Genomic DNA, 27,233 nt, shown 5'->3' on the forward strand with positions numbered 1-27,233 from the left:
TAATGCCTGGCATATATCTTGTATCCAGTAAGTCTTATCCTTTTTTAACTTACTCAAACATACAAAAAGCCATACACTAGCTATCTGGCATGGTTGACTGGTGTTCTTTATTATGAAATTTAACCTTTTATGTGCAGGAAAAACCTGTATAAGCCCTTCTCTGCATTAGTCTGCAGAGTATACTAAAAATGACATAGCTCATGCACGTTCCTAGCATCAGTCGAGGGGTGGATGCAACCCAAGTGTCCACTGACAGAGGAAGGGATGAACAAAATGTGGCGTATACACACAATGGAATATTACGGAGGCTTGAAAAGACTAAAAGGAAGGAAATTCTGACCCATCCTACAACAAGGATAAGCTTTGAGAACATTATGCGAAGGAAAATAAGCCAGTCCACAAAAACACAAATACTGTAAGATTCCACTTTTATGACATAACTAGAGTAGTCAAATTCATACAGACAGGAAACAGAATGGTGATTACCAGGAGCTGGGGGACAGGGAAAATGGGGAGTTGTTTAATGGATATAGAATTTTAGTTTTAAAAGATGAAAATGTTCTCAAGGTTGGTTGCACAACAATGTGAATAAACTTAATACTACTGAACTGTACACTTCAAAATGGTTAAGATGGTAAAATTTACGTGTTAATGTTTAAAACATTTATTTATTTTTGTAGACAGAGTCTTACTATGTTGTCCAGGCTGGGGTGCAGTGGCCATTCACAGGTGTGATCATAGTGCACTGCGGCCTCAAACTCCTCGCCTCAAGGGATCCTCCTGCCTCAGCCTCCTGAGTAGCTGGGAGTACAGGCATGCACCACCAAACCAGGATAAAAAACATTTTTCAGATGATGTAGGCTTTTCATAAGAATGCAGAGTCCTCATACTGATTAATGATGAACTGTGCTGCAGGTACATTTATGCATTTTGCTGCCCAGAGCTAAATCTGTATCCAGCTTTGGGGTGTACTCTAGAACTTGCTTTCCTGAATAAATATCTGGGGTTTCTTAGGATACAGCTGCTAAAGGAAAAAACAGAACTTGACATCTTTTGCTACATGATGGCATCTTTTATTAATACCCTTGGGGAAGCATAGGGTATTAATGCTGGAAAAAGTTTAGAAAGTACATTTTAAAGTTGAATATGAAATCTACACTTCAATCAAACTAAATTATTTTTCTAAGACCATATAGGTAGCAATCACAAGAAGAGTGGGAGAGAAGCGGCATCTCCCAGTTTCCTCTACAATCCTCTTGACATCCACAGTCCACTGGACTTAGCTCTCCACAAGTCCTTACCTTTGAACCTCACTGTTTACTACGCTGCCACCAGGGGGCAGCAGCTGTATTAGTCTGGTATTCTAAACACCCTGGACTAAAGGTCCAATACTCTTCCATTACCCCTTCCCCCATCCCATGAAATATATGTGCATATATGTGACTTCACTGAAACAATCTCAATAAGCCAGAAGTTTAAAACAGACCCATACATAAGTTTTTAAACAAAACAAAGACTTGAGTCCAATGGACGTAACATCCTTACTAATCCTTTACTATTTCTGATTTATTCCAATCCCAACAGATATAATGGTCAATTAATATGTTAGGTTTTTTATTTGTTTGTTTTGAGAGATGGGGTCTCACTATGTTTCCCAGGCTGGTCTCAAACACCTGGGCTCAAGCAATCCACGCGGTGCCTCAGCCTCCTAAAATGCTAGGATTACAGGTAATCCTTGCCTAATATGTTAGTTTTAAACCAAAAACGACTCAACCACAGGATCAACAAGCAAAAATCAAACCCATTAAAAATGGGCAAAGGACATGAACAGACACTTCTGAAAAGACACACAAGTGGCCAACAAACATACCCAAAAAGCTCATCTTCACTAATCAGAGAAATGAAAATCAAAACCACAATGAGATACCATCTTCATACCTGTCAAGATGGCATTATCAAAAAGTCAAAAAAAAAAAAAACCACAAAAAATAAAAAACAAAAAACAAACATGCTGGTGAGGCTGTGGAGAAAAGGGAATGATTATATACTGTTTGTGGAAATGTCAATTAGTTCAGCTACTGTGGAAAGCAGTTTGGAGTTTTCAGAGAACCTAAAACAGACCTCCCTAGCAATCCCATTACTGGGTACATATCCAAAGGAAAATAGATCATTTTACCAAAAAGACACATGCACTCTTATGTTCACTGCTGTACTATGCACAACAGCAAAGACATGGAACCAACATAGGTGCCCATCAACAGTGGATTGGACAAAGAAAATGTGGCACATATACACCATGGACTACTACACAGCCATAAAAAAGAAAGAAATCATGTCCTTTGCAACAACATGGATGCAGCTGGAGGCCATAAGCTTAACTGAATTAACACAGGAACAGAAAACCTGGCCGGGCGTGATGACTCATGCCTGTAATCCCAGCACTTTTTGGGAGGCTGAGGTGGGTGGAATCACTTGAGGTCAGGAGTTTGAGACCAACCTGTCCAACAAGGCGAAACCCCGTCTCTACTAAAAATACAAAAATTAGCTGGGCGTGGTGGTACGCACCTGTAGTTCTAGCTACTCAAGAGGCTGAGGCAGGAGAATCGATTGAACCTGGGAGGCAGAGGTTGCAGTGAGCTGAGATCGTGTCACTGCACTCCATCATGGGCGACAGAGTGAGACCCCATTTCAAAAAAGAAAGGAAACCAAATACCACGTTCTCACTTATAAGTGGGAGCTAAACACTGAGCACACATGGACATAAACCTAGAAGCAAGAGCCAGTGAAGATACTAGAGCAGAGAAGGAAGGAAGGCAGGGGTTGAAAATGACCCACTGAGTACTATGCTCACTACCTGGGTACAACATGCTGTGTAAAAAACCTGCACAGGTACCTCCTGTATCTAAAATAAAAGCTGAAATAATAAAAAGAAATTAACAGAACTGCTTCCTCCAGAATATCGTATAATATATAAATCACACTTACTAGCTAAAAAAAAAAGAGAAAGAAATCTATCCCATCTCTTTAACACTTGAAACCAAATCTTCCCTACACTTGGCCTCTGAGGCTTCAGCCACAGCAACCTCGAGAGCCCATCTGATGTCTCTCCTCAGTCTTCCTTTGTCAGCTCAGTTTTTCCTTTGTGATGTCCCTATATTAGAAAGGAAGGTCTGCCAATAGGTCTAACCCTCCAGCAACTTTTCAGAAGGAAAAACAGGGAGATTCAAGTCACAAAATAAAACCTATATATTACCATTCTTCCAAGTAGATGACAGGAATCTCCATTCTGTGTCTTTTAAATACTACCACCAGCTGAGAGCCTAAACCATAGCAGTTAATGGATGAGGTTTGAATTTACAAAAGGACCTCCATTAGCAATGACCTGCGTACCCAGAGACTTTCCCAGTTTCATTGCAGGGGAGGAGTGAGAGATGACAAACATTAACAGTGGCATTTTAGTAACTAATCTAAGAGTCAACTCCAGACTTTCAACCAATAGTGACCAGTGACTACTGTTCCTAAATCAGACAAAGAGATTGATGCATGATTTTTGTTTCACAAATTTTGAATAGTTTTCTTCTTTGAGCTCACCATGTTTTAATAAGGAAAAAGGTATTCAAATGCAAGCTTTGACTACTGCTTCAGACACACTGGAGCAGCCCATTAAAAAAACTATGATGGGATCAGCCCAGGCAACATAGCAAGGCTCCATCTCTACAAAAATTTTTTTTTTTTTTTTGAGACGGAGTCTCGCTCTTTCGCCCAGACTGGAGTGCAGTGGCACAATCTCGGCTCAATGCAAGCTCCGCCTCCTGGGTTCACGTCATTCTCCTGCCTCAGCCCCCCAAGTAGCTGGGACTACAGGTGCCCACCACCACGCCCAGCTACTTTTTTGTATTTTTAGTAGAGACGGGGTTTCACCGTGTTAACCAGGATGGTCTCAATCTCCTGACCTCGTGATCTGCCTCCCTCGACCTCCCAAAGTGCTGGGATTACGGGCGTGAGCCACCGCGCCCAACCCCATCTCTACAAAAAATTTAAGTTAGCGGGATGTAGGTGGTGCACACCTGTGGTCCCAGCTACTTGGGAGGCTGACGTAAGAGGATCACTTGAGCCCAGGAGGTCGAGGCTGCAGTGAGCTGTGATTGTGCCATTGCACTCCAGCCTGGGCAATATAGTGAGACCCTGTCTAAAAAACAAACACTACAATGGGGTTCACGACAGTTAAAGGGCATTCAAACAAATTACTCTCTGCTGACACCCAATTTGTTCTCATGTAATCAACTATTCATCGACCAATCCAATCTAGCATAAAACTGATGGCAAAAGCAAACATGGCTCTACTAGTTACCACTACTAATGGTCAAACAGGAATGAGATGCTCAGGAATGAAATGCATATAATGAATGGATCTTGCATTGCAAAATGCATTGTGAATTCAGATATTATTTTGTAATACTTTGCCAAATATAATCTCTCAATTAGTGAGATTTAAGAATGACTCTTTTCTATATAATATCCTGGCTTTTTCAGTATACTTCCCATATTTCAATGTAAAAAATCAGAAAACCAATATTTATTTGAAAACAGGTATATAAATTTAATCCAATATCTTATAAAAGAATTATTAAAAACAAATTTTTATAATCTCAAAAAACTAATAAAAATAAAAATAACACATCTATTAGGATGGCTCAAATAAAGAAACACCAAATTGATAACATGAGATGCTGAGAAGGATGTGAAAGAACTGGAACTCTCACCATTGCGGGTGGGAATGCAAAGCAGTACAGGCACGGTGGAAAGTTTCTTATAAAATTAAATCTAGAACTTTCTTACAAAATGACCCAGCAATTGCACTCCTAGGAATCTACCCTAGAAAGATGAAAACTTTTCTTCAGATAAAACCTGTATACAAGTGCTTACAGCAGCTGTATTCAAAATCACCAAAAACTGTAAATAATCCAAATGGCCCTCCACTGTGAACGGACACACACACTGCAGTATGTCCAGACGACGGAGATAAGAAAGGACATACACACAGACGAATCTCAAAGGCGTTGTCGAAGTGAAAAGTCAGGCTCAAAGGTTGCATATTATGTCATTTCATTTATATGACATTCTGGAAAAGGCAAAACATACAAAGATGAACAAATCAAAGCTGTCAGGATTTGAGGAGGGGGTGGGTTGGACTACAAAGGGGCAGAATGAGGGAGGGTTTGGTTTGTTTCCTGGCTTTTTGGTGATGGGACTGCTCTGTATATTGTTGGTGATGGCCAGTACAAGAATCCACACATTTTAAAGCTATTCACGTTGTACAAACAAGTTGGTTTTACTGTAAACTTAATAATGAATGATATCATGAGAACATGCAACTACTCTAAAACACTTAAAAATGAAAGGTAAAAGAATAAGAACACTCTGAATCAAATTAATGCCTGGCATACAAAATTATTTTTAAAAGAGACAGATACATAAACCAAATACAATAGATGGGATTTAAAAATTCTGACTGGAATAAACCAACTGTACAGACCTTGTTTTAGAAAAATAGGCTGGGCAGTGGCTCACACCTGTAATCCCAGCACTTTGGGAGGCTGAGGCAGGCAGGTCACTTGAGTTCAGGAGTTGAAGACCAGCCTGGCCAACATGGTGAAACCCCGTCTCTACTAAAAATACAAAAATTAGCCGGGCGTGGTGGTGGGTGGTGGGTGCCTGTAATCCCAGCTACTCGGGAGGCTAAGGCAGGAGAATCACTTGAACCCAAGAGGCGGAGGTTGCAGTGAGCCGGGATCAAGCCATTGCACCCCCGCCTGGGCAACAAGAGCGAGACTCCATCACAAAAAAATAAATAAATAAATAAATAAAAAGAAAAAAAGGAAATTGGGATACAATATTAAAAGATATTAAGGAATATTTTTTCATTGTTGGATAGAATTGTATTTATGTATATTTTTCATTGTTGGATAGAATTATATTATGTATATTGATATTTTGAGGGATTTTTACATAAAGATAATTCTATCCAACAATGAAATTTATATTTTGAGGGTTTTTTACATAAATATAATTCTATCCAACAATGAAACATGTAAAAAACCCTCAAAATTCATAATAAAATATTTGGGGGTAAAATGACATGATTTCTGGCATTTGCTTCAAAACTCTAGAAACAAGCAAATAAAACTCCAAAACACAAAGGGAGGAGGGCATGTAGAACAAGCATGGCAAAGCCAGTATGGTGCAGTGATCTCTGATCCCGGGTGGGTGGCACATGACGGTCACTATACTCTACTTTTGAGTATGTCTGGAAATGTTCAGAGTAAAATGCTGAAAAGGGGAAAAAAAAAGAGGAAGGGGAAAAGGAAAGCAGGGAGGGATGAAGGGGGGAAGGAAAGGAGGGAGGGATGAAGGGGAGAAGGAAAGGAGGGAGAAGGGAGAAGGAAAGGAGGGAGGGGGCAGGGAGGGAAGAAGTGTTCATCAACTGGGATGTGTCTCGCTGCACGAACCAAGTTCAAGGCCAATTTGTACCTAATTGTTATGAATAAAGGGTGGGAATGATATTTTCACTTGCCTTTCTTCACCAAGGGTTCGTTATTTACTCAGGCACAACTAAAATATCAGAAGGGAAAGATAGGAAAGGGAAATGGATGTTTTCTAAGAGAGCCCTGATCACAAAGTTGACTCTGAAACCCATTCGTTTGATAAGGAGATACTGGCATCTGCGCGTCCACAGGGAAATGTCCGAACACCAAGTGCACTCCTCTTTTCCTCCCACAGTAGCAGCTACCTTCACCTCTACACCTCTAATCCCAAACACTGCCAATGGAGAGAGCGCCTCCCTGGACACAAGTTTGTTCAAGATGTCTTTGTTATAGATATTCTGCCAATATTGTTTTTATTCTACATAATGAAAACATCCACTTATGCCACCACTACACCGAAACCTGAGAGTCCAGAATGCGTCGCGTTTGCCTAAGATATCTGCCAGTTAGCCCAGATGGAAAGTGACACAGAGGCTCGAGAAACCCAGGGAAAGGCAGGTAACCGAGCTTCTGGCAAGCTCCCATAGTCAGTACATTCATTTGTATCCCAGCTGATCTTAAGTCCCGGAACTCTGGTACTGTGGGCTTACCTGTGAGTCTACTTGACTTCTGTTGTAAAAGATCTTGCTGTTCACAATTCTTCCTAAAATTACCACATTAACCATGACTTAGACTTTATAAATGTTCCCTGCAATGCCGTCAAACCATTCTTTGTTCATTTATGAGATATACTAATCTCCTCTTACGAGTTTTTATTAGGCTTTTATAATCTGGATCTAACTTTGCAGAAAACCAATTCAAGGGAGGAAGAGTAATTCAAAGCAGGCAGTTATGATTATTTTCAATAATGGCTCAAAGAACACTTTTCAAACCTTATTTAATGCTGGTAAGTTAATAAAACCATCATGAGATGTAAAAATATTAATTTTCATTAACTTATCTGCTTCATACTTCCAAGTACGATGACAACAGCAGGAAGAGGTAATTAACACTCAAAAGCTTGAAAAGTAAATGTGGTCATTTGAAAAATGGACAGGAACACAGCATAACATGGGGAGTATTCCCACATACACTCTTCCTAACTCTAATTTACTCTGGCCTGACTCAGAATATCAGTTCTGTAAAAACACTCTCGACTAACTGGAAGTGAGCTCTTTCTTACTGGGTGCCCTCTATGTGGAAGGCATGATGGCGGACTCCTAATGAGGAAGGCATGGTTCTCACCCAATCAGAGCTCACAGCCCAGCAGTGTTTAGGCTAGTATGCAAAAACAATTAATTACGCAAGACAAAATAACATGAAATTCAAATAAAAGAGCAACCGCAGCAAAACCACCTGCAGGGTGCGCAGGCAGGAGTGCCCGCAGCTGTGGGGACAGGAGGGCCCAGGAGTTGTGGGGCTCAGCAGCTCAGTCTCTCCAACTTTCTCCTGCGTGTGTCTTGCCCCTCTTATCCTCCCCCAAGGCAAACCATAGGATCCAGAATTTCTCTTCCGCAATGCAGGTGACAGAAACCAGAACCCCTTTCCCCAAAGCCAGCCATGAAACCTAAAAATACTAGTCTAGCCTTCCCCATGCCTTTCGGTGTAACAGCTGGCCATAAAGACCTTGGACAATGAGACTCTCATTCCAGAGGGTCCTGCCCCATTCCTGTTAGGAAGAAATGCTACAACACAGAGGCCAAGAAGAACCCGAGGAGTCAAGCCTTGCTGGGCTTCCCCACTCGGTCTATTTCCAACAGCTCACACCCCTTTTTCCAGTTGGATTTCCACATGGCGGTCTGTGCTTCTTCAAATCTAAGCAAAATCTGGAGAGTTCACCCTGGGTCTCTGGGTCTTCATTCTGAAAAGTCCTGTGTCATGTAAAACTATGATCGAACACATGTTTTGCTTTTCTATTGTTAATCTTTGTTACACGGGTGTCAGCCACGACCCTTATGACGGGGTGGAGAGGGATCACCCCCTTTCCGCCCCTACAGAGTGAATCAAAGAAGGTTCTGAGCACCGTTCTGCTGATGGAATTCAAGGGTGGAACCTATGTCTCCTGTCAGCCCAACGCCCCCTCCCTTCAGCGCTGAGGAAAGAGGGGCCTGCTGGGTCTAGACCTGATGGGTCTGCCTGGGTGTATAAGAGCAGCAGAAACACACCTCGGGGATTGGCACCTGGTCTTACTCTGCCAAAAATGCCTGGGGATCTGCTCTGATCCTGCGATGGCTGCTGCATCACAAAGTGAGGCTGACAGAACAAAGGTCCCCCGCAAACATGTGCATGCCCTAACCCCTGGAACCTTTGACTATGGCACCTCGCACGGCAAAGGGACTTTGCACATGTGATTCATTAGGGAAGCTGAGATGAGATCATCCTGGGCAATCTACATGGGCCCTGAATCCAATGGCAAATATCCTTATGAGGGACAGAAGAGAAGACAGACACTGAGGAGGGGGCCATGTGAAGACAGAGCAGAGCCGGGAGGTGTGCGGCCACTTGCCGAGGAACGCCTGGAGCCGCCAGAAGCTGAAAAAGGTAGGGAAGGACTTTCCAAACAGCCTTTGGAGGGAGCGCAGCCCTGACAGCACGTTGATTTCTGGTTTTGGATTCTGTGAGCCGAGAATAAATTTTTGTTGTCTTAAGCTTCCCAGTTTGTGGTAATTTGCTACGGAAGCCCTAGCAAATGAACACAGTTACTAAGTAACTCTTCTGTGTCAAGTCAGGATAGCAAAGGCTGCCTTGGCTTAGGCAGAGTAAAACAGCCAGGGCTCACAAGTGACAGAAGAACTGCCAGGGGGAAGCCATGGAATGTGCACCCTGTAGATCTGACTGGTAAGATGTTCTCAAGGTAGTAGGCTCTCATTTCAGCCTGCCCAAAGAAACTGTTTCACCTGTTGGCCCAGTCCACAGTTACAGGACTAATGGCAAAAGGAACTGTGTATATTAATAAAAACCGGGCTCTCATTGATTCAGTGGTTCCCATAGGGCACAGTGGTTCCAACACTGTGACACACACATATGTACTGAACAAGTAGGCAAATGAGCCACAGGCAACGGGAGCCAGGTTTCTCACTGTTGGAGTGGGAGGTGAGAGACAGCAGGGAAAAGGCGAGAGTGATCCATGGGGTAAAGGATTAGGGCTGGAGACACCAGGGTGGACTCACAGAAACAGATGGTTCCATACAGAAGTATTTACTGATATGTGTATATACACAGGTCAGTACACACAGACATTTCCTTGCTCCATCAGCTGAGAGGACCTAAAAGCAATGCCACCGCAGTTGAAATGAGCACACCAGCATCCAGCTTGTGGTTTCTAACACCATCTCCAACAGAGGGGACCAGGGTTCCCTAGAGAAATGGCCGAACCTAAGACTGGAGCAGGAAATACACAAATCTAGGGCATCTAGCAATATTGGAAAGCAAGGAAGTGCTCAAAAATAAACAAACCCACCAGCCCACAATGATGGGACAAGTTGAAGGGACACAAGAGACAATGGAACAGGCTCCCAATGGCCAAAGCAGGAACAACTGGAGAACAAAATAAGGAGTATTGGAGTAGAACCTAAAGTATAAAATAAGTATCTGTGAGTCCATAATGATATAAATGGCTGAGTAAATAAATGCAAGAAAACAGATAAACATCCTGCACGGAAGAATTCCAAATAACATATGTAGACACTTTCCCCTTAAGGAGATGAAGCCTAAATGTAACTCCTCCCTTCAGAAGTGCAGGCTGCTCACTGTGACTTCCTTTCAGAGCACAGTATGAAGGGAGGGGGAAAGCGTGACTTTACAGTGGGGAAACCTGCCAATCAGTATTTCAGTCAGGTAATCAAGGTCAACAGCAAAAGAGAGAAGTCACGTAGACGGTATGTACACTTCATATGATGTAGCAAAAATGACACTTTATCTCCATGGTCTTCCTCCCAATCCCCACACCCCTGTGGCAGTGACTCTGTGGGGTAAGGGCTAAAGCAAATAATAAATTATGCTGGGCTGTTGTGAACTGAGATTTCTGGAGTGGAAGAAAGGGGTATGGATATAAGTTCTATGACATTAAGCAAAAACGCTGTAGTCCAGAAAAGACTTGGATGTTACCAGTATGTGCTCATGAAATATTTTATCTTTAACAATGCTTTTCCCTGTCTCTGTCTGTTGAAATGGCTTAAAAACAACTGCCAATCCAACAGCAATGAGCACCCTATTAAGGCCAGATTATGGTCTTTAAGTACCATTTTTCACTTTAAAACAGCTAACCAGGGCTCCTTGGAGAAACAGCTGATTCCAGATTTGGGGCAATAAATCTGACCATAACTTCCTCTTACTGTTGGGAGGAACTTCAAAACTTATGATGACCTACAGAATCCTCTCTGCGTGGCTCCCTCTCCAGTCCCATCTCCTCCCTGCCAAGGACTCAGCCACATTCACCTTTTGTCTCCTCAAATCTGTGGTTGGCAGAATAATGGCCACCCAAAGATGTTTACATCCTAATCCCTGGAACCTATGAATATGTTACCTCCTATGCCAAAAGGGACTTCACAGATGTGAGGACCTTGAGGTGCAGAGACTAATCTGGATTATCCAAGTGGGCCCAATCTGATCAAATGAGGAATCCTTAAAACTGGAAAACCTGTCCTGGATCAGATCAGACAGATGTGACGACAAAAGCAGGGTCAGAGAAGGGTAATGTTGTTAGCTTTGAATATGGAGGAAAGGGCCAATAAGCCAAGGAATGCAGGTGGCCTCTAGCAGCAGCAAAAAGCAAGAAAACAGATTCTCCCTAGAGCCTCCAGACAGCTGTTATTATACACATCTTTCTAATTAAAAAGTCCAAAAATCACCCAGCCAGTAAATGGCAGTGCCAGGATGAGAAGCCAGGCGGTCTGACACAGAAGTTGGTGCCCTTAACCATGATGCTAATATTTGTCTCCCACATAATAGAAATTCCAACACGTTTTTCATTTATTAACATGATACCCTCCAGTGTTCAGAATAGCTTAATAAATAGCTGCTGAATATGAATGAATAGGACAAAGATATAATTTCCCCCTGTTATTTTTTTCTTGGTAAAAAAAAAAAAAACTCTGTTATGGAAAGTAAAATATGTACAAAACTAGGGTAATGATAGAAGGAACTCTCAAATACTCATCTCCCAACTTCAACACTTAGCAACATACAGCCAATCTTAATGCCAACATTAGTTTGGTATTATATTGTCTGGAAATACTCCCCCTTCAATAGTCTTTTTCAGAATCACATGTTCCCAGCTCTCATTACATTTTCATTTATCTGTGTTAACATGAATTTTAAAAAGAAACCTTAAAATGGGCAGGTCTTTCTAAGCAAAACACAAAACAAAGACACTGTAAAGGGGAGATCGATATTTTTAACTACATAAAATTAAATTTTTTTGCAAAGCCTAGAGATTGTATTACACAAAGCACAAAAAATAGGGTGGAAATAGTTATAGTATGCATGACAAAAGATTAGTATTCTCAATGTATAAGTAATTCTTATAAATCAAAAGATAACCCCAGAGAAAAACAGAGGCAGAAATGAACATACAGTTTCTCTACTATTCTTTCCTTCCCTTTCCCTCCTCCTTTAATTTTTTGAGACAGGGTCTCACTCTGTTGCCCAGGCTGGAGCACAGTGGCATAATCAGTGTAATCACAGCTCACTGCAGCCTCAATCTCCTGGGATCAAACAATCCTCCTGCCTCAGCCTCCTAAAGTGCTGGAATTACAGTACAAGCCACCGTACCTGGCCCCCCACCACTACTATTCTTAAATGACAAAGAGACAAGGGCTTCCAACTGGCACTGTCAGCATACTTCTTGTGGTGCTCTAGAATTTCAGCTATGAACACTCTAGAACGGAGGCTAACAGTTCTCACCTGTAAGCTTGTTTCTTCAAGGAAGTGTTGCCTTAGAATCCAGATCCACAGTAAGCCTGAGAGTCTTAAAAACTTCTGACTTCAGAGTCCTTCCACAACACTCAAGAAAAAGCAAGTCCACCTCACAGGGTGACCAGAAAGTCCATGGGGACCAAATACCCAGTTTTCAGTCCTGTTGGGAGGCGAGATAAGAGGAAGTCAACTGAAGAAAGTTAAACATCTAAGTGATAAGGGGCTTAAAAACAAACATAAATGACCTAACTCCCATTAGAAGTCAATCTCAGACCCTGGGCACATACCCAAGGAAGGAATATATTTATATTCAGTGCAAAAATGCAGTCCACATGCTTGAGGGGCCAAAGAATGCCTTGAATAGAGGAACCTTCCCAATGACCTAGAGAAAGGGTTCAAAGTTCTCAAGACCTCCTTGACAAAATGTGGTACATATACATAATGGAGTACTATTCAGCCATTAAAAAGGAAATCCTGTCATTTGCAACAATATGGTTGAGCTGGAGGTCATTATGTGACGTGAAATAACCCAGGCACAGAAAGACAAACTTTGCATGTTCTTACTCATTTGTGGGAGCCAAAACTTAAAACAATTGAACTCACTGAGATAGAAATCAGAATGATGGTTACCAGAGGCTAGGAAGGGTAGTAGGGGGGTTGGGGGAAAGTAGAGATGGTTAATGGGTACAAACACACAGAAAGCAGGAATAAGATCTAGTATTTGATAGCACAACAGGGTGACTATAGTCAGTAATAATGTAACTGTACATTTAAAAATAACTAAGAGTATCATTAGATTGTAACACAAAAGATAAATGCTTGAGGTGATGGATACCCCATTTACCCTGATGTGATTATTACACATTGTATCTCATATACACCTACTACTAGGTACCCACTAAAATTAACTATTTAAAAAAAGAACTATTTGAGAAATAACAGCTCTATATACTCTCCTACAAATAAGAAAAGTAAAAAGAAAAAGAAAAAAGTGTCTTCTCAGCCATCAGGCAAAGCCGATTTTAGGAATGCTGAGCTCCTATTTTGGTAATGTTGAGCTTCTTTGATGAGGGTTTCCAAGTCTTTAAAGTCAGATAAATTTAGATTTAAAAAAAGCCAAACCACTTCTGAAGTAGACTTGCCAAAAATGGCAAGCATGAACCTAATTAAGCCTCTAGATCTAACTTCTAGTTTACAGGAAATACAGGGGATAGAGAAGCAAGCCAAACCATACTCCACGAAAAGCGGCCCAACAGATCCAGAATGTGAGGCACCCTACAGGCAATCAACCAAGTAACATCGACAGTCATTGGTATTGAGGAAACCCGCCAAGGCTGCTCTAGACCTGGGTCAGCAAACCACAGCCTGCAGGTAAGTCCAGCCTGTGGGTGGATTTTAAAACACAAAAGCTTTGGAAATTAAGTATTATTGGAACACAGCCATGCTTATTCATTTACTATCACCCCCGGCTACTTCTGCATGCCGATGGCAGAGCTGAGCGGTTGTGGCAGAGACCATAGGGCCTGCAAAGCCTGAAAGAGCTGGTATCTGGCCCTTCACAGAGAAATTTGCCACCCCTGCCCTAGATTGAAAGAGACAACAGCTGAGCATAATGGCTCACGGCTGTAATCTCAGCACTTTGGGAGGCAGAGGCAGGTGGATCACTTGAGTTCATTTCGAGACCAGTGTGGCCAACATGGTGAAACCCCATCTGTACTAAAAATACAAAAAATTAGCTGGGCGTGGTGGCATGCACCTGTAATCCCAGCTACTTGGGAGGCTGAGGCACGAGTATCGCTTGAACCCAGGAGGCGGAGGTTGCAGTGAGCCAAGATAGTGCCACTGCACTCCAGCCTGGGTGACAAGAGTGAGTGAGACTCCGTCTCGGGAAGAAAAAAAAAAAAAGACCAGCCTGGGCAATACCTGTCTCTACCGGGGGAAAAAAAATTGCTGGGCCTCGTGGCACATGCCTGTAATCCCAACTACTCAGGAGGCTGAGGTGGGAGGATGGCTTGAATCCAGGAGTTCGAGGTTACAATGAGCCATGATCTCAACAGAGCTGGATCCTGTCTCAAAAAATAAAATAAAATGATAACAGATAGTCAACAAATTCTTGTCTGGATTTGGATTCAAACAAACCAACAGTAAAAAGTTCATTTTTGAGGTGATCAGGGAAATCTGATCATGGACTAGGTTTTAGAAAATGTTAAGGAATTATTGTCAATTTCATCAGGAGGTGATAATTGTATTATGGTTACACAAGCAAATGCCCTTTCTCTGGAGAAGCATACTAGAACAATTTAGGGGTGAAATGTTATGTTGTCTGGAATAAACTGCTTTAAACTGCTTCAGCCACAACCAAAAAAAGAAAAAAAAAAAAAGATGAAGTGGATATGGCCAAATGAGACTTGTGAAGTCCATTTGATGGATATATGGAAATTCATTCTACTACTTTGCTGTGCTTTTACGTTTGCTTAAAATTTTCCCAACAAGCAAAAAAAAAAAAAAAATCAGAACCTTGATCAAAAAGTAGAGGTTATCACTGAAGAGCCTTGCTTTCCAGGCACCCCCACCCCCGACCCCACTCCTCCTCACGCAGAGTCCAGCCTCAGCAAGCCAGTCGTTCACCTTTCTCTGAACACACTGTCATTTTCAGCTTCTTATTTTTGCTCATGGTGTCGGCCACCCTTTCCATTCCTCTGCCTATAAAAATCTGTTCTCTGCTTAAGGTCTCCCCAATTGTGACCTTCTCCTGGCCCTCCAGTGAGCACTCACCTCTCAGTTCCAACAGCACATTGCCTCTGGTTTCATTCTTCTCTACGTTCTAGCTATTTACCAGGTCTGTTACCTCATGATGCCATACAATCCCAGAGACTTCCAATAGCTGAGTCTCTTCTGTAAATCCATTTGAGGGGGTATCACGACGCCTTTTACGGAGCAAGCTCCGCAGTCTGGGGGCAGGTCTTCACGGCCTAAACACGGCTGCCTTACCCTGAGTAGTTTTACTGACAATAGAGCTTCAACTGAAGAATGAATTCCTGTTCAGCAGGACACTGGGCAGTCATGTTTAATTGAGGCCTCTTAAAATTCCTAATAGATTTTGCCTAGATGGAGGATGTTCTAAAGAGGGCTGCGAATATTTCGTGTTTTTGTCCTCTGTCACCTTTCCTTTGGTCCTGCCCCCTCTTCAAGCATGGCTGCACTACACTTCCACACCAGCCTGCCGGTGCCCTAATCCCTGGGAAGGGCCCTGTCTCGAGGTGGATACAAAGCCTCCCAATGACTTCACTTCAAGAATGGACACAGATTGGAAATCTTACTAGTAAACAGAAAAACGAACAGATCATTTTAAAATCCCTCTTCTATTCCGCTTACTGCTACCTACTATCCAGATCACCACAACCACCCTCTCCTAACTAGTAGTAGTTAGGGCCTGGTTAGTAAAGTCAACTAGCCCAAAGTATTTCCATACAAAAATCCACCAAGTATAAATTAATTTAACTTTGCAAACTCAGCTTTTACAATATGAATCTCTGCTAGAGTACAGTGGTCTGCTTATTCAGGGAAGTCTGGCTTCTTCTGGGAATAGTTTCAGGAAAACAAGGCATTTTGGGAAAATATGGGCAAACTGCAGGTGCTCCTCATCTGAGCATTTCAATAAATCGAATGAGGCCAGGGAAAAGTCTTCATTTACAGGTTAAATGTACATAAGGACACCTAAGTGTGTGTAAGACCTACACTTTAAATAGGTCACTTTCAGTTTTTCATTAATCATTTCTCCTGGGACATTTAGCAAAATGAATAACTTGCTTTTAAAAAAGGCCACAAATCCCGGGTGCAGTGGCTCACGCCTGTAATCCCAACATTTTGGGAGGCCAAGGCGGGCGGATCACGGGGTCAGGAGTTCGAGACCAGCCTAGCCAACATGGTGAAACCCTGTCTCTACCAAAAACACAAAAACAAGCTGGGTGTGATAGCAGGCGCCTGTAATCCCAGCTACTCGGGAGACTGAGGCAGCAGAATCGCTTGAACCCGGGAGGCAGAGGTCGCAGTGAGCCGAGATCGCGCCACTGAACTCCAGCCTGGGCAACAGGGCAAGACTCCATCCCAAACAATAAAAAGGGCCAGAAATCGACTGCATTTTCTTATCACTTAAATATTAAATCAACTAAGCGTGGAGTTAAGAAGCTGTGTTCAAAAAACACCTAAGTCTGCTTTTGAGCTTGTGGTGTTGTCCTTGGCCCACAGAGTAAAATAGCAATGATAACCATAATTAATAATCAAGGCAGTAAATTTCTTCAAAATTTCAGAAGTTTCACTAATGGCTCCAAAGAAACCTTAGATCAGAAATTCACAAGTGCCAGGAGACGTTTTTAGATTTCTTTTGCAGCTTCTAGTCTCCTTACAAACAGGAAATCTTTAAAAAGTTTCTGAGAAGTGTTAGCCTGGTTCAGCTGAGGTCCTCTGAAAGCCAGCGTGTGGGCTGTCACGTTTCCTTTACAGGGAAGCAGCGCCCGTGCGTGAGGCGGTTCCTGGCTTTCGCCGCCCTCTGCCAGTTCTGGCAATCGCGCCCGTGGCCCCTGCGCGGGGCAATGGAGGACGCGTCCCCTCCCTCCGTCCCCTCCCTCCGGCTGGCCTCGCCGGCGGCGCCCCAGGCCTCCTCCCTCGCCCGCGGGGACGGCGGGTGCTGCGGCCTCGGCCCGGACGCCGCGCAGGGAGCGACGCCCCGAGGTCCCGCGGGCGCTAGGACACCCCGCGTGGGGGCGGAGCAGACGCAGCCCCGACCCCCGCCCGCGCTCAGCGCCTCACCTGCCGGCAGCTGGGGCCGTCCGGGAGGGCCGGTCCGGAAATGCAGGGCTGGGCCCGCGCCTCTGCTGCCAGGCCGCCCCCGGCGGCGCCCCCTGCAGGCGGAACGCGAGGCCGGCCGCCCGCCCCTGCAGCGCCCTCCCACACACCTGGCCGCTCGCACAACCGGCCGCCTAATAGCCAGACCCACCCACGCCGATGCCCGCCGGAGAGGCCCCCCCGCAGACACAGCGCAACCAGCTTCACACACCTGGGGACGCCCCACAGAAGTCACATCCACCCTAACACACCTGGGCATTCAGGCTCAAGCCCCGACTGCATGGTAGATCCAGACACACCTGGGCCACACCCCACGAAACACAGACTCACAGACGACTCCACAAGCTTGGGGACACGCCACATCAAATGGACACACACGCACACACAAATGAACCCAAGCTCAACACACCTGGGGATGCCAACCATGTGTGTATCTATCACATCACACATCACCAAGGCCCCCCAGCTGAGCATGCACACATCTCTGATACTGAGTCCAGACCGTCAATCTAGTCACACTGCCCTCTTATTTACCAATACTCTTAAAATGAAACTGTGGTCGGAGACAATGAAAGGATGACATCACCTCTTCCCTAGCTCCAGGACTAATTTAAGCCCCAGAAATTATAGGACTGAGAACCAAAATCGGAAGAGAAAATTTTCCCTAGGGACATTGGGTTGAAGCAATGCCACTTGGGGGCCAGGTGGTAGGAATGGTACAGATATGGAGAGAGTGACACTTCCGTCTCTCCCAAAGACACAAATCTGTGTTTATCAGATTAGCAATAATCCCCCTTAATTATTTCCTGCCCTTTCTACTTTCTCATGGATGTGGACTGATTGAAACCTTTATATAAACTGGTTTTTATCCAAACATTTCCAACAATGCAGATGTGTATTTTGAACAGATGTACAATTCCAAAAGAAATCTAAACCATCAGGTACATAAGTCGTTAGCTTTCACAGAGTTTTTTCTTGGACACTTCATGATTAAATTGAAATGTATTTAAAAAACTTGTCTAGCTCATTAATATTTTTAAAGAGAGCAGTAATCATAACTTTTTGAAGCGAAAGAATGATTCCACTTTGATTTCTTTTTTGAGGGAGGAAAATCATGTCGGCAAAGGAAAATGAGGCAAACAGATAAATAATTCTTCTGATGAAGGAAAATTAAAGATGATAGACAACACGAATTTTTTGTTTTGAGACGGGTTCTCTGTCACCTAGGTTGGAGTACAGTAGCATGTTATCGGCTCATTGCAACCTCTGTTTCCCAGGCTCGAGTGATCCCCCCACCTCAGCCTCCTGAGTAGCTGGGACCACAGGCATGCACCACCATGCCCAGCTAGTTTTTTGTATTTTTGATAGAGACAGGATTTCACCATGTTGCCCAGGCTGGTCTTGAACTCCTGAGCTGAGGCAATCCACCCGCCTTGGCCTCCCAAAGCGATGGGATTATAGGTATGAGCCACAGCACCCGGTCAAGACAAGTGTTAAGTTGCATCTATCACCAGGTAAGGCTGGGAAAGCCCAGTCTAACATAGAATAGGCTCTGTGGGATGAAGCCTTCAGTTTAACTTCTTGGAAAACAACTCGCAGTTTGAAGAGCAGTTTTTGAAATGTGGTCCCAGTCCAGCAGCATCGGCAGCACCTGGGTATTTAGAAATGCACAATCTCCAGCCACACCGGAGGTGTCCTGACTCTGGGGGTCAACTCACTGTCAGCAAGTCTGAGGGTGGGGCCCAGAGATGGACATTTTAATGAGTGATGCCAGTTCAAGTTTGAGAACCATCGTCTTTTGAGGATGTACCTCAGTTCTTCTCAAACTTTAATGTGCACGGGCGTCAACCCAGGATCTTGTTTAAAAATGTAGATTCTGGTTCATCTAGCCAGGAGTAGGGTCTAAGATTCTGCAGGTGGACAGAGGGTGCTAAGTGAGGATTTTCTTGTGTATGGACACACGCCAGGGTGCTGTTACTGTGAAGACAGCTCCACAGCAAAGCGAGGGTCTCATAGAGATAAAACTCACAAAGTGTCTCAATGAAACAGACTGGTCAGTCTAGGCAGGTCCTGGGCTTGTCAGTTCAGGGTTGGTCAGTTACTCAGGATCCCTTGGCAAGCAACTGCCCTGGTGGCTTTTAGGAACTGGGATGACTCACCAAGTCTGTTTGGTTGCGTCCAAATGGTACAATTGAGTCTTTCACTGCAAAGGGTTCAGCTCTGTTCATTCTGGCCCCTTTGCTCTGCCATTTTACAAACTCCCACATCCTCTAGGCTTAGGGTCATGCAGTCAGCAAATCACTATGCACCTGTATTAGTCTGTTCTTGCATTGCTATAAAGAGCTACCTGAGACTTGGTAATTTATAAAGAAAATAAGTTTAATTGACTCGCAATTCCACAGGCTGTACAGGAAGCATGGCTGGGGAAGCCTCAGGAAACTTACGATTATGGCAGAAGGTGAAGAGGAAAGAGTCACATCTTAAATTCTTAAACGGCCAGAGAAGGAGAAAGAGAGAGTAAAGGAGGAGGTGCCACACAGTTTTAAACAGCCAGATCTTGGGAGAACTCACTCACTATCACGAGAACAGCTGGGGGAAATCCGCCCCCATGATTCAATCACTTCCCACCAGGCCCCTCCCTGACACCCAGGATTACAATTCAGCATGAGATCCAGGTGGGGACACAGACCCAAATCATATCAGCACCTGTTCAAAGCTCAGCAAACATCTTCCTTATCAACTCCAAGGATTTAAACCAGCAAATTGTCTTTAACCAGAATTAACCAGTTTGGCATTTGTATTGCCTAAATCAGAGCAGGTAATTGCTGAGCTCTGTTTTCCAGACCTGGGTGTAATAGATGCCTAATTTATATTCCTATTTAACTAAATACATTGCTACTTAATATTATGCAAACGAGGCCAGCCTCCTCTGGGTGTTCTCTCTCCTGCATGCCTCCAGCATTGCAAGTACCGTCCAATAGAGGGGAAGATATCCCCTGTGTCTCTTGAAACTCTAGTTATAATGTGAAATAAACAACCGAAAGGAGGGGCTATATAAGGAGCTTGAAGTCCAAGTGAATAACACCATAAAGTCTACTGAAATATTACCAAATTATTCCAGTAAACCATTCAATAATCATCTTTGGGCCTAAAACTAAATCCAACCCGGTTGTCTGTGGCCTTCAAACTAATAATGAGTTGTACATTTTTAAATACTTGGAAAAAATAATCATAATAGTTCATGAGATTTAAGTTTCAGTGTCTGTATATAAAATTTTGTTTGTTGACACTGTCTGTGACTGCTTTCACAGGACAGCAGCAGCATTGAGTAGCTGCCACTGAGACCATATGGCCTGTAAAGCCTAAAATACTTAACATCTTCTCTTTTACAGAAAGTTTGCCCACCCTGCAAACTGTGTTTCTTGCTCTCTGTTTCAACACCTTCCTCTCCTTTCTGTAACTGTCTCCCTACTGAACCCAGTTTCACGAGCACAGACCTTCGTGCTTTGTGTGTATGTTTCAAGCACCTCGTGCCGTGAGGTTTACTTTCTGATCATTTCCCTATGTAAATCAGTATGAACTTAACAAGAACACTTTCAAATTTCAGCATAGGACTATTAGGCTAATTTAGAAAATGTGTGTGCAAAAGACAGCCAATAGTGTATATTCTGCAAACCATTGAATTCCTTAATTCCACTTTTAAACCCGGCTCTAAAAAGTTGTTGTTAAATTTGAAAACAGCAGGATTATTATTTCTTTCTGTGTGATTATTTTACCTGTTACAACACATCTCACTGCTAAACAATTTCCATGACAAATTAACGAGCAGAGAAAACCAACCTCACGAAGCTAAGTTCACTCACATTGAATTCAATCCTAGTATTTCTAGAATTAATGTTTTAAAGATGATGTGGGTTGCTGGCAGGTTTTTGTGAATAAGGCATTGACCTTTTCTCCACAAAAGATATGCAGTATCTTTTTAAAAAAGTGTATGAAATTTTCCAAGCAATTGCAGTTGAGATGGTTTATACTATTCTTGCCATCTTCTGTAATTTCAGGAACAACAAGCAAAGACCGGAACAAAGCACTATATGAGATTATTTCCTCAGCTTTGTTGAATAAATCCCTAATCATGAATAGGAGAATAAGAATTCTCAGAAGTAATCTGACCTGCCAAATATACTATCCACCATGCTCAAAGCGAATGACATTGAAAGAGCTGTAGGCAGGCCACAGCCATCTCTAACCCTATCACCTTGTGGCCAATCAAGTCACTGGGCCCTGCTATTCAAACAGTAACTTTTAAAAGGAAAGAATGCTAATCTGGTGTCTAGAAATGTAGACATTACAAAATGAAATGTAGCTTGGTTCCCTTTGAGTGGTCAATGTGGGGAATGAATGCATATTGAGTGGGCTTCATATGCCAGGCACAACATGATTCTTCTCGTGTCATCCTTTGAACAATAGTATGAACCAGGTATTATTATCCCCATTCTACCTGTGAAATGGCTCCGAGAGGTAAAATAACTCACTCAAAGATACACTGTAAATAAGAGTGCAACGGCTTGAACTCACACGCAGCTGAGCCGAAAACCCATGCTCTTAACATGAGGTTTAAATGGGGAAGCTGGGTAACATACCCTGAAATGTATAATATCAGGACTAATCATTTATATTTGAACGTCTTTGTTAAAATTATTAGTTCCAGTAAATAACCCTATACATGTAGTTCTCTCAGTGAAGCACTTTCACACACATGATCCATTTGATCCTTATTCTTGCATGAAATAGTAAAGACTGGGGAGAATTTCTTCTGCTTTGATTGGCACGTGGCCTGTCTGAGCCCAATCAAAGACCACCAGGTGCAAAACTGTAGTTGGATAAAGTCAGATTTATTGGCTCATTGCAAGGAGAGAAGACTGAGGCCAGAGGAATCCTGGGATGCCTCAGCAAAGGTAAAGTTTGAAGACTTAGGGGAGGGGTGGTGTGTAGGTGAAATTTAAAGGAAAGAGTGTTTTGACAGGTTCAAGGCAGACGGAGCTGTGAGTACAGGTCAACATCAGGTCTGGAGGTCTATGTCCTTGGACACTACAGAGTTAATACAGATGCAGACTGGCACACCCAGAAACCCTTTAAGGAAGTTCTGCACCAAGGTTGGAAATAGAGGCTGCTTGTTTGTTTCAAGGAGACTTGAATCCCCCAGGCAAGTTGAGATGGTTCCGTCCTGATGATTTCAAACAGCAAAGCTTCTGATAGTCTATGCTTTTCCAGAAGGAGGCCTCTCAGTAAGAAAGCAGCAAGCACCCAAGGACGGGGGTTATTTGATCTGATATGACATCAGTGTGTCCTTGGAGGATGTGTTTCCCGCTCCTTCTGCTGCTGTCTTTATCTTTATCTCAGCCTGATGGATGGCACGGGGCAGAAGTTTACTTTTTCAGTCTGAGATACTTTTTTAACTTATCAGGCCATATCAAGACTAGAAGCCTTCAAAATACTTTATTTTCATGCGGGTGTTAGCATTTCAAACATTATGGCATTTCACAACAGATTTTGATGAGGATTTGCATAAGCGTGCAAAGCAGCTCACCTTTATAACTTCTTCCATTGGACTTCTCTATAAGAGTTCATGTTTTTTTAAAAAAGGCTTAAGCATCTAGGTATTTTTGAAGTCTCCTGGGTTAGTCCAATCTTATTTCATAGAGGAGAAATTAACCAAAGCAAGGACAACTACTGATAGTGAGAGGAGGCAGCCAAATGCCTAGGCAGATAGGGCAGGTCCCCAGTGAAACGCCACCTTCAGGCAAAAACAGCCTGAAAGCTGAAAGACCAGATTGCCGGTCCCGGATGAAGTCTGCAACCCAGAGTGAGAACTTCTGTTCCTATTTGCCCACCCTTTCCCAATTGACTCTTTCTGAATTATGCCTTTTAACTAATCAAATGTTGCCTTTTCCAATACTACCTACAGCCTGCCCCTTCTCCATTCTGAGCCCATAAAAAGCCCCAGACTCAGCCATATTAGGGGAACTTTCCTACCTTTGGGTAGGCGGACCACCCCGGTGTCCCCTCTCCATGAAAGCTGTTTCATCATTCAATAACCCCACCTTGCTCATGCTTTGTCTGTGCATCCTCATTCTTCTTGGGTGTAAGACAAGAACTGGGGAATCAGTGCATAAGCTTGACCAGGCCCGGGCAGGCTGAGTGGGCAGGCTGTGTCCTGCAGCAGGTAGTGTGGTTGGGTGAGGCCTGGGTGGGATGTTGCATCTTGCAAAATGACTGAGAAGAAAATCCTGTGTCACTACCATTATTTTTATCAGAAGCAACTGAGGCATGGAGTAATTAACAGATTCATCCCAGGTTCCAAGTAACTAATGGAAGGATTGGAGTTGTTTGTATCTAATTGGATTGCTGGAACTTAAAAATAAAAGACACATGCCAGTGAAGTTAACCCTAGCACAGCTGTCACACACCTGTTCCCATGCTTTTTCTACCGTGTCACCTTCTTTGCTGAGGTCTGCAGTTTCCTAGGCCAGTACTGTGAAAGCTGTCATCTGTATGCTTTAGCAGAAAGTTCTAGAAATGAGCAGTTTTGATATTCTTCGAGACAAATCTCAAGTCTAGCCATCATAATTAATGCTATCAAAATTTAACTGCTGAGACAAAATTGTTTTTACAAGATGGATAAAAGTAGAATTTAAATCAAGAGAGAAAACATTTTCTCAAACACATCACAAGTGGGAAGAAGAAAGCTTTATTGGTCTTTGGGAAATGCCACATATTTAAAAATAAATGATTAGAAATGTAGGACGCTCAGGCAGTTTTGATAAACAATGTAACTGATTAGAAGTACTTGAACTAGTCAGAAAATAAGTGATTGCCCAGGTGTGGTGATTCACGCCTACAATCCCAGCACTTTGAGGGGAGGCTGAAGCAGGAGTTCAAGACCAGCCTGGGCAACATAGGGAGAACTTGTCTTTACTAAAAAAAAAAAAAAAAAAAAAAAAATTAACCCAGCATGGTGGCCCATGCCTGTGGTCCCAGCTACTCAGGAGGCTGAGGCAAGAAGATTGCTTGAGCCCAAGAGGTTGAGGCTGCAGTGGGCTGAGATTGCACCACTGCATTCCAGCCTGAGTGACAGAGCGAGATCCTGTCTACCCCCCCACACAAAAAAAATCAATATATAAATCTGAAATTATTTCTGGGTGATGTAATTATAGGATAGAAACAAGAAAAGTGAAGGGTTTTCCCCCCTTCAGTTATTTATAGAATATTTTGATATACCAAGCTCTGGTCCAGGACTCTATATGTCTTTTCTCATGTAAACATCTCAATAATTGTGAAAAAGTTATATTCCCCATTTTACAGACAAGGAAGCCAAGGTGCTGAAAGATTAAGTGACTTGCTCTATTAGTTCCCTAGGGCTGTCATAACAAGGCCTCACAGACTGGGTGGCTTCAAACAACAGAAACGCATTCTCTTGCAGTTCTGTAGGCTGGACATCTGAGCTTGAGGTATTGGCAGGGGCCGTGCTACCCTGGAAGCCTGTAAGGGAGAGTTCTTCCTTGTCTCTTCCAGCTTTTGGTGGCCCCTGGTGTTCCTTGGCTTGTAGAAGCATCACTCTAATCTCTGCCTCTGGTGTCATCAACCCAGAATGTGGTAGGATGTGAGTCAGGATGGACTTTGGTTTTGAAAAGCTATACCCTGTTTTAAAGAGACTGCTGAGGGAGGGAGGCTCACTAATCCAAAAGATAGGCACCTGTGTGGAAGTGTATGACCCTAAAGGTGGAAGCCAACTGGAAGAGGATGAAGAGAGAAATGGAGATCTGTGATAATGCAGGAGGTCAGTGCTGTCTGCGTAGTTGAATGGGGAAAATGATTGATGTGTCTCAAAATGCATATCCCCAAATTGGCACCGATGCAACATAGAGTGCCTGGAGGGATGCTCCAGTGATGTGAATACCTGCTGGATGTCGTCTTTGGCAGAGCCTCTGTTAAGACTCTGACCCGCCATGCTGATGTTTTAATTTCCCAAGAATAGTCTAGAAGAGGAAGGTAGCCGCTATGTAGGTCTATGGGGGAAACTGGGTTTCTAAGATGCCATCATAAAATTTGCCATTCCATGTGCTCTTTTTACAACATGATGTTGACATGCCTCCCGTGGAGAAGTGAGGTCTGCATTCCCTCCTCTTGAATCTGAATGGACCTATGATGATGGCAGGAGACACTTTGTGACTGCCAAAGCTAGGTCAGAAAAGGTGACATAGCTTCTGCTTGACTCTCTTGGAACTCAGCCACCATGCTGTGAGGAAGCCTAAGCAGCCATATGGAGAGGCCATGTGTTGGCATTCCAGGTCTCGGCTCCGGATGAGCTCACAGCCAATAGCACAAACTGCCAGACATGGGTGACCAAGACCACAGATGATTCTAGGCCCCAGTCTTTGTGCCACCCCAGCTCATGTGGCGTGGAGTAAGAGAGGACCTACTGGGGATGAATCCAGCCCAACTTGCAGATGCATGAGTGTATTAATCAGGATAACGATGGTTGATCGAATATCTGGGTACCCCATGACCTACCTAGTCAAGTTGACATATAAAATGAACCATCACAGGCCAGGTGAAGTGGCTCATGCCTGTACTCCCAGCACTTTGGGAGGCTGAGGTGGGTGGATCACCTGAGGTCAGGAGTTTGAGACCAGCCTGGCCAATGTGGCAAAACCCCACCTGTACTAAAAATTCAAAAATTAGCCAGTCATGGTGGCATGCTCCGTAATCCCAGCTACTTGGGAGGCTGAGGCAGGAGAATCACTTGAACCCAGGAGGCAAAGGTTGCAGTGAGCCAAGATCACGCCACTGCATTCCAGCCTGGGCCAAAAAGTGAGACTCTTTCTCAAAAAACAAAACAAAACCATCATAGGCAAATTAAACTGTTATTTTAAGCTACTAAGTTTTGGGGTAATAACTGGAACAAACTGTTTTTTTTTTTTTTGAGATGGAGTCTCACTCTGTGATCCAGGCTGGAATGGAGTGGCACAATCTCCGCTCACTGCAACCTCTGCCTCCCGGGTTCAAGCGATTCTCCTGCATCAGCCTCTCGAGTAGCTGGGATTACAGGCTTGAGCCACCAGGACCGGCTAATTTTTGTATTTTTAGTAGAGACGGGGTTTTGCCATGTAGGCCAGGCTGGTCTCGAACTCCTGACCTCAGGTTATCCACCTACCTCGGCCTCCCAAAGTGCTGGGATTACAGGTGTGAGCCACTGCACAAACTATTTCTAATCAACAATTGGAAGTGTGTTGGTAAAGTGAAAATAATAGCAACTGCGGGAGAAAGTGGCTATACAGTCAATTTGTGAAAGCTGCAGCAGAAACAGCTGTGCAGGTGCAATTAACTTGAATCAAAAGCTTCAGGAAAGCATGTTTCCAGAAGCTAAGTAAATATCTCAAGAGGATAGGGAAGCTCTCAGCTTTCAAAAATGCGATTTGGATTGTGATTCCAGGGAGGGAAAAGATGGGCAGGCACCTAAAACAAGTAATAAAATCAGAAAGTTCACCATTAAACAAATATATTTAAAAGATTTACCCAAAAGACAAAAATATGACTTGCCCCAGGACAATATGAAAGGAACCATTTGCAAGAACGGTGTCAGGAAAGATAAGCAGAGATCCATCCATTCTTCCTTCTTTCTTTCCCTCCCTCCCCTCTCCTCCCTCCTTTCCCTTCCTTTTTCTTTTAATTATTGCAAATCCCAGACCTCCTATCATTTTACCTCTACAGACTTAGTATGTATTTCTATCTTAAAAATACACATATTCTATGTAATCGTAATAGTATTATCATGACAAATTTACTACTTATGGTCTCAAAAATGTCATTTTGCAGTTTTTTTTTTCTTAACATTAGGAATCAAAAAAGGCAGATTTTGGTTAGATTCAGGTGGAACTGCCTTTTTTG

The 27,233-nt window shown here is 43.3% G+C and overlaps 1 protein-coding gene across 2 annotated transcripts in view; it reads right to left on the reverse strand.

Annotated features, from left to right (window-relative positions):
* The window catches only part of GGACT (gamma-glutamylamine cyclotransferase), a 104,690-nt gene extending 87,382 nt beyond the window's left edge, over window positions 1-17,308 (reverse strand). Inside the window, exons 1-2 of one of the 2 annotated variants that reach the window (XM_030813639.1) lie at window positions 17,250-17,308; window positions 12,429-12,600 (exon numbers count right to left, since the gene is read on the reverse strand). The gene's annotated coding sequence lies outside the window, so the exon portion shown is untranslated. Of the gene's footprint in view, window positions 1-12,428; window positions 12,601-15,215; window positions 15,266-17,249 lie in introns of those variants that run through there. The other variant, XM_030813640.1, reaches the window with a different exon arrangement.
* Between the last annotated feature and the right edge of the window lie 9,925 nt (window positions 17,309-27,233).

The sequence above is a fragment of the Nomascus leucogenys genome, chromosome 5, assembly GCF_006542625.1.
Source record: "Nomascus leucogenys isolate Asia chromosome 5, Asia_NLE_v1, whole genome shotgun sequence".
NCBI classification, from domain to species: Eukaryota; Metazoa; Chordata; class Mammalia; order Primates; family Hylobatidae; genus Nomascus; species Nomascus leucogenys.